This window comes from Syngnathus scovelli, chromosome 15, assembly GCF_024217435.2.
Source record: "Syngnathus scovelli strain Florida chromosome 15, RoL_Ssco_1.2, whole genome shotgun sequence".
Lineage (NCBI taxonomy): Eukaryota > Metazoa > Chordata > Actinopteri > Syngnathiformes > Syngnathidae > Syngnathus > Syngnathus scovelli.
Genome location: NC_090861.1, coordinates 13553850 through 13562612, shown reverse-complemented (window position 1 = coordinate 13562612; position 8763 = coordinate 13553850). Strand labels below are relative to the sequence as shown.

At 46.5% G+C, this 8763-nt stretch overlaps 2 long non-coding RNA genes across 2 annotated transcripts; both read left to right on the top strand.

Annotated features, from left to right (window-relative positions):
* The first annotated feature begins 815 nt into the window (after window positions 1-815).
* On the top strand, window positions 816-3105 carry LOC137840952 (uncharacterized). The gene is made up of 4 exons (XR_011088168.1): window positions 816-916; window positions 1094-1264; window positions 1410-1487; window positions 3015-3105. It is a non-coding gene; the product is annotated as an uncharacterized lncRNA (long non-coding RNA).
* A 4212-nt stretch (window positions 3106-7317) lies between these two features.
* LOC125982611 (uncharacterized) lies at window positions 7318-8484 on the top strand. Its single transcript, XR_011088159.1, has 3 exons — window positions 7318-7395; window positions 7856-8032; window positions 8220-8484. It is a non-coding gene; the product is annotated as an uncharacterized lncRNA (long non-coding RNA).
* Window positions 8485-8763: the final 279 nt, after the last annotated feature.

Sequence of the window (8763 nt, the reverse complement as noted above, 5' to 3'; positions counted from 1 at the left end):
TGTGTGTGTGTGTGTAGGTGTGTGTGTGTGTGTGTGTGTGGGGGGGGGGGGTTGTGCGTGTTGGCTTCACTTGAGTTCAATTTAGTATTTTCGTCAAAAGCGCATGTGGTGAAATTCCACAAAGTAGGATGGGCAAACACATTCCAGTAAACTATTAGTGTCAATTGGGCTCTCGAAATGGCAGGGAAAAGATGCACAGCAAAACGAAAATATGTAGATGAACACAGGACGTTTTTATCAGAGTGGGAAAGTTTCTATTTTTTGTTGAACGTGATGGCAAACCATTCTGCCTGATACGTCAGACCTCAGCGCATTTCAAAGATTCAAATCTTCAGCGCCATGCACTTCAGCTCACTCCATGCTAACATTGATCAGGCGTCGAACCCGCAACATCATGCTTAAGAGGTGGACATGCTAACCAGTGCGCCATTATGTCAACGCATAACAACTGTAAGAACTTCCGCCGGAATTCAAATCCGCGGGGAGAGTTAACTTGTTTAAAAGGGAGTGGGCAGAAGAATTATTTAATTTATTTAAATCTATTTGGAGTGTGCGCCATTATGTCAATGCATAACAACTGTAAGTCTACTAAACAAAACAGCGGTTGCTATATGACGTCTGTCACGTCGTGGTCACGTGACGCGGACGTGACGTCGACGCCTACTTTACATCCCACCGATCACAGGACCCCTCGGCTGCATAACCGCGCCCCCTTCCCAACCAATCGGATTTGCTATACGCGAAAACGACGCCAATGGGCGGGCTCTTCCGCCAGAATTTAAATCCGTGGGCGTGGCTCGCAACAGGAAGTAGGAAAATGGCGATGTTGACAAAGACACAGCGGATGGTAACATACGACTAACGAGAGAAATATTTTTATTTTCTGCTTGCAACTGGACCGTCCAGAGCGTACACGGTAAGTACAACTCATCGTTTTTAAAAAGAAGTACTTTTGTTGCCCTGAAAAGCGAGTGAGTGTGGCGTTTGGGGGGAACGTCGAATTTCGACGATTCTTTCTGGTCAACGGTTGTAAATGATTGCGTTGATTAAAAAAGAAAACTTGATGTAACTCTACTTTTAACTGCCGTTTCAGATAAACGGGTATTACGTCGCAGTCATGTGCCGCGGATATGACGTAATTGGCTGAACTTCCACCAAAATTCAAATCTGTTGGCGCGATGGCCGTGAGCCACTGAGCAACGACGAATATCAACAGAAATATCTTTATTTTCTGCTTGCAACTGGACCGTCTACAGCGTACACGGTAAGTAACACTCATTGTGTTTAAAGAGATTTACGTTTGTAATAGCAACGTGTAGCTGAGGCGCTAGCAGAAGTGTAGCCGCGTTGCGTTGTACGTGTGAATATTGGTCCAGGCGAAATGTTAATGTTTAATTTCATTCCTTTAGGTTCCACGGTGTTTGTTGGCTGCAAGTTTTCCACTGCAAGAAGAGGCTCGTATCATTGACCAGGAGCGAGCTACAACGGTGAGTAGCCATAACATTTATGTTAAACACTTCCTATTTCATGTCTAACAGTACTTGATTTAACAAATAACCATAAATAAATACAGTGTGGGCACTGAAGTTAACATATGTGATTATACTGCCTAATCTGTCACCGAGTATATTGTTGCAAAGTAATATAAGATCCAAAGTTGTAATTCAGAATAGTTTTCAAAAGAAGGCCATTAGAATTATATACAAGTCTGATTACCCTGAACATAACAACAAGCTATTAATTAAATCACAAATTCTTCAATTCAAAGATTTGGTAGATTATCAGAATAATAATGTCTAACAGTAATTGATTTAACACATCACGATAAGTAGATTGAGTGTGGGCACTCTCAAGTTAACATATGTGATTATACTGCCTAATCTGTTACAGAGTATGTTGTTGCCAAGTAATGTAGAATAGATCCAAAGTAGTAATCCAGAATAGTTTTGAAAAGGCCATTAGAATAATAAACAAATCTGATTACCTTGAACATAATAGTTAAGTGTTGAATATGTCCTATGAAGTCAAAATTTGGCACCATCATGTGGTGAAATTTGGAATTGCATCACATCCAATTTTGCCTGGGAACAAACAGATTAAATAAATCTTAGACTTAAATAAGCCACTCCTTCTCAAACAAGTAAACTCTGCCCATTTTGCGCAGTAGATGGTCTGTTAATATCTAGTATTTAGACAAAGTCATAATTTAAATTGCTTTTAACCTTCATTCATCGCTTCAACCAACATTACTCGCTCTTATTACCAACTTGTATCGATTTAACTGAGCGTTTAATACTTCCTATCAGGTCTCAAGTCAAGATTTGGCAAAATACAATTTCAGCAAATCCAATTTTGCCAGGCAACAAAAAGAGATTAAATAAACTAAATAAGTCTTCTTCCCATTAAATAAATCAGAAAAGTCTGTCTTGCAACCAGTCCTCTTCAAACAAGTAAAGTCTGCCCGTTTTGTGCCGTAGATTTTGTGTCTATGCCTAGTATTTATACAAAATCATAATTTAAACGACTTCATTCCTTCATTCACTTTGGAAATTTGGAATTGCAGCAAATCGAATTTTGCCAGGGAACAAAAATAGATCAATTAAACTAAATAAGTCTTCTTCCCATTAAATAAATTAAAAAAGTCTGTCTTGTAACCAGTCCTTTTCAAACAAGTAAAGTCTGCCCATTTTGTGCCGTAGATTTTGTGTTTATGCCTAGTATTTATACAAAATCATAATTTAAAGGATTTCATTCCTTCATTCACTTTGGAAATTTGGAATTGCAGCACGTCAAATTTTGCCTGGGAAGAAAAGTAGATTAAATAAATTTAATAAGTCTTACTACTTCCCAATAAATAAATTAAATACGTCTTACTTGTTCCCACTCCTTTTCAAAAAAGTAGTTTAAAACGAGGGCCCTTCACTCAACCTTTAACCTCAACACCGCACGTCACATTGTGTTGTATCTGTGAATGTTGGTTGTGGCCAAATGATAGTTTTCTTTCATTCGTTTAGGTTCCACGGTGTTTGTTGGCTATATGTTTTCCACTGTCAGAAGGATGAAAATACAAAGTACAACGCTTGGACGTGGGCGACGACGTCACCGGTGAGTCCTTCCTTCCTATTTATTTACCTTCTAGGTGCTAGGTGCCGCACTGAACAACATTATGCCGCACTGAACAACATTATGCCGCACTGAACAACACCATGCCGCACTGAACAACACCATGCCGCACTGAACAACATTATGCCGCACTGAACACCATGCCGCACTGAACAACACCATCCCGCACTGAACAACACCATCCCGCACTGAACAACACCATCCCGCACTGAACAACACCATGCCGCACTGAACAACACCATGCCGCACTGAACAACACCATGCCGCACTGAACAATACCATGCCGCACTGAACAACACCATGCCGCACTGAACAACACCATGCCGCACTGAACAACACCATGCCGCACTGAACAACACCATCCCGCACTGAACAACATTATGCCGCACTGAACAACATTATGCCGCACTGAACAACATTATGCCATGCCGCACTGAACAACACCATGCCGCACTGAACAACACCATGCCGCACTGAACAACACCATGCCGCACTGAACAACACCATGCCGCACTGAACAACACCATGCCGCACTGAACAACACCATGCCGCACTGAACAACACCATGCCGCACTGAACAACACCATGCCGCACTGAACAACACCATGCCGCACTGAACAACACCATCCCACACTAAACAACACCATGCCGCACTGAACAACATTATGCCGCACTGAACAACATCATGCCGCACTGAACAACATCATGCCGCACTGAACAACATCATGTCGCACTGAACAACACCATGCCGCACTGAACAACACCATGCCGCACTGAACAACACCATGCCGCACTGAACTACACCATGCCGCACTGAACAACACCATGCCGCACTGAACAACACCATGCCGCACTGAACAACACCATGCCGCACTGAACAACACCATGCCGCACTGAACAACACCATGCCGCACTGAACAACACCATGCCGCACTGAACAACACCATGCCGCACTGAACAACACCATGCCGCACTGAACAACACCATGCCGCACTGAACAACACCATGCCGCACTGAACAACACCATGCCGCACTGAACAACACCATGCCGCACTGAACAACACCATGCAGCACTGAACAACACCATGCAGCACTGAACAACATTATACCGCACTGAACAACATTATGCCGCACTGAACAACATTATGCCGCACTGAACAACACCATGCCGCACTGAACAACATTATGCCGCACTGAACAACATTATGCCGCACTGAACAACACCATCCCGCACTGAACAACACCATCCCGCACTGAACAACACCATCCCGCACTGAACAACACCATGCCGCACTGAACAACACCATGCCGCACTGAACAACACCATGCCGCACTGAACAACACCATGCCGCACTGAACAACACCATGCCGCACTGAACAACACCATGCCGCACTGAACAACACCATGCCGCACTGAACAACACCATCCCGCACTGAACAACATTATGCCGCACTGAACAACATTATGCCGCACTGAACAACATTATGCCGCACTGAACAACATTATGCCGCACTGAACAACATTATGCCGCACTGAACAACATTATGCCGCACTGAACAACACCATGCCGCACTGAACAACACCATGCCGCACTGAACAACACCATGCCGCACTGAACAACACCATGCCGCACTGAACAACACCATGCCGCACTGAACAACACCATGCCGCACTGAACAACACCATGCCGCACTGAACAGCACCATGCCGCACTGAACAGCACCATGCCGCACTGAACAACACCATGCCGCACTGAACAACACCATGCCGCACTGAACAACACCATGCCGCACTGAACAACACCATGCCCCACTGAACAACATTACGCCGCACTGAACAACACCATGCCGCACTTAACAACACCATGCCGCACTGAACAACACCATTCCGCACTGAACAACACCATGCTGCACTGAACAACACGACGCCGCACTGAACAACACGACGCCGCACTGAACAACACCATGCCGCACTGAACAACACCATGCCGCACTGAACAACACCATGCCGCACTGAACAACACCATGCCGCACTGAACAACACCATGCCGCACTGAACAACACCATGCCGCACTGAACAACACCATCCCGCACTAAACAACACCATGCCGCACTGAACAACATTATGCCGCACTGAACAACATTATGCCGCACTGAACAACATTATGCCGCACTGAACAACATCATGTCGCACTGAACAACACCATGCCGCACTGAACAACACCATGCCGCACTGAACAACACCATGCCGCACTGAACAACACCATCCCGCACTGAACAACACCATGCCGCACTGAACTACACCATGCCGCACTGAACAACACCATGCCGCACTGAACTACACCATGCCGCACTGAACAACACCATGCCGCACTGAACAACACCATGCCGCACTGAACAACACCATGCCGCACTGAACAACACCATGCCGCACTGAACAACACCATGTCGCACTGAACAACACCATGCCGCACTGAACAACACCATGCCGCACTGAACAACACCATCCCGCACTGAACAACACCATCCCGCACTGAACAACACCATGCCGCACTGAACAACATTATGCCCCACTGAACAACAATATACCGCACTGAACAACATTATGCCGCACTGAACAACATTATGCCGCACTGAACAACACCATGCCGCACTGAACAACATTATGCCGCACTGAACAACATTATGCCGCACTGAACACCATGCCGCACTGAACAACACCATGCCGCACTGAACAACACCATGCCGCACTGAACAACACCATGCCGCACTGAACAACACCATGCCGCACTGAACAACACCATGCCGCACTGAACAACACCATGCCGCACTGAACAACACCATGCCGCACTGAACAACACCATGCCGCACTGAACAACACCATGCCGCACTGAACAACACCATGCCGCACTGAACAACACCATGCCGCACTGAACAACACCATGCCGCACTGAACAACACCATGCCGCACTGAACAACACCATGCCGCACTGAACAACACCATGCCGCACTGAACAACACTATGCCGCACTGAACAACATTATGCCGCACTGAACAACATTATGCCGCACTGAACAACATCATGTCGCACTGAACAACATCATGTCGCACTGAACAACACCATGCCGCACTGAACAACATTACGCCCCACTGAACAATATTATGCCGCACTGAACAACACCATGCCGCACTGAACAACACCATGCCGCACTGAACAACACCATGCCGCACTGAACAACACCATCCCGCACTGAACAACACCATGCCGCACTGAACAACACCATGCCGCACTTAACAACACCATGCCGCACTGAACAACACCATGCCGCACTGAACAACAACATGCCGCACTGAACAACAACATGCCGCACTGAACAACAACATGCCGCACTGAACAACAACATGCCGCACTGAACAACAACGCCGCACAGAACAACACGACGCCGCACAGAATAACGCAATACCGCACAGAACAACACCATGCCGCACAAACAGTTTTAGATAATATTACGTCGCAGTCATGCGACGCGGACATGACGTCAATAGGCGGAACTCATGGTAAAATTATAATCCGTGGGCGTGGCTTGCAACAGGAAGTAGGAAAGCGGCAATGCTGGCAAACAAGACACAGCGGTTAGTAACACGACGACTAACAAGACAAATATTTTTGTTTTCAGCTTGCAACTTGACCGTCTAGAGCGTACAAGGTAATTACAACTCATTGTTTTGAAAAATATGTTTTTTTGTTGGCCTGAAAAGCGAGGCAGTGTGGCATTTGGGAGGAACGTCGAACTCGGCGTCTGCTTCCAGCCACAGACGCCAAATTTCGACGATTATTTCGACTGGTCAACGTTTGTAAATTATTGCGTTGATTAAAAACTTTATTTAACTCTACTCTTAACTTTGCCGTTTCAGATATGCGGGTATTACACCGCGGAAATGACGTCAATAGGCTGAACTCTCGCCAAAATTCAAATCTGTGGGCGCAATGGCCTTGAGCGAGACAACGGATACAAACACGACGATTATCAACAGAAATATCTTTATTTTCTGCTTGCAAGTGGACCGTCTAGAGCGTACACGGTAAGTACAACTCATTGTGTTTAAAAAGATTTACGTTTGTGTAGTTTGCGTTGCGTTGTATCTGTGAATGTTGGTTGAGGCTAAATGTTAATGTTTAATTTCCTTCCTTTAGGTTCCACGGTGTTTGTTGGCTGTATGTTTTCCACTGCAAGAAGAGGCTCGTATCATTGACCAGCAGGAGCTACAATGGTGAGTACCCCTTTCGTCGTCCATTTATGTTAAACACTTCCTGTTTCATGTCTAACAGTACTCGATTTAACAAATAACCATAAATAAATACAGTGTGGGCAGTCAAGTTAACATATGTGATTATCCTGCCTAATATGTTTATCACAAATATGTCACTAATCTGTTTATTTGTTTATCACAACACCTTTGGACCTTCAGCAATCGATTATTTCCCTTCATCTACATAGAGACAGAACGATGGTGTCTTAAACATCTCATTCATTTCACCAAATAACTTCACGCAGGTGGATAACGGCCGTCTCGGTCACGCTATGTTGCGTGATGCAGTTTTGAAGAACCAAATGCATTTATTCAATGAATAAGTCAAGCTAGATCTATGTTTATGATGTTGTACGTTACGGTACCGATTGAAGTTGAGTCCGAAGCCAGTGGAAAACAGCGCTGCGTTTGTGCTCTCCAGGTACAAATGTTGTGATCTCTGACTGACGACCGGGCGAGACTCGAGTAAGAGATGTCCAAACGAGCTCCGGCAGGGCGGGTCAAGGCGGAGCGAACGGACGCCTTTCAGGCCGCCAATGACGAGCTGAGAGCCAAACTGATGGACGTCCAGTTAGAACTTCAGCAGGAGAAGAACAAGGTGAAAACCTCAACAGACAGACACTGCCTTCCTCCCTGCCTGCTTCCCTGCCTGCCTCCCTGCCTGCCTCCCTGCCTGCCTGCCTCCCTGCTTGCCTCCCTCCCTCCCTCCCGCCCTCCCTCCCTCCCTCCCTCCCTCCCAGTTTCCCCGATGTAGATTTGACATGCGTGTGCCATGACTGTGTCAGCCTACGTCAACAAATGCACCGAGGACATCAGCACCACTAAGAATATCATCACCCGGGGCAACCAACGACCCTGGATGACTGAGGAGGTGCGTCAAACGCTACGAGCGCGGAACTCTGCCTTCAAGTCTGGCGACAAGGAGACACTGAGGACAGCGAGAGCCAACTTGAACCGTGCCATCAGGGTAGCGAAGCGAGACCACAGTCGAAAAATTCAGGATCGTTTCCACGACGCCAACAACACCAGGAGTATGTGGCAAGGCATACGGGCGATTACAGACTACAACTCACCCTCCCCCCCCGGTGGGTGAAGTTGATGCTGACTTTCTAAATGGTCTAAATAACTTCTTTGGGAGGTTCGAGGCACTAAACGGCACTCCAGCAGTTAAAACTGTCCCCCATCAGGAAGAGGAGGTACTCTGCCTTGACTCCGCCGATGTGTTGAAGACCCTGAGGAGAGTCAACCCCCGTAAGGCCCCTGGCCCCGACAACATTCCTGGGCGTGTGTTCAGGGAATGTGCAAGTCAGCTGGCTGGGGTCATCACAG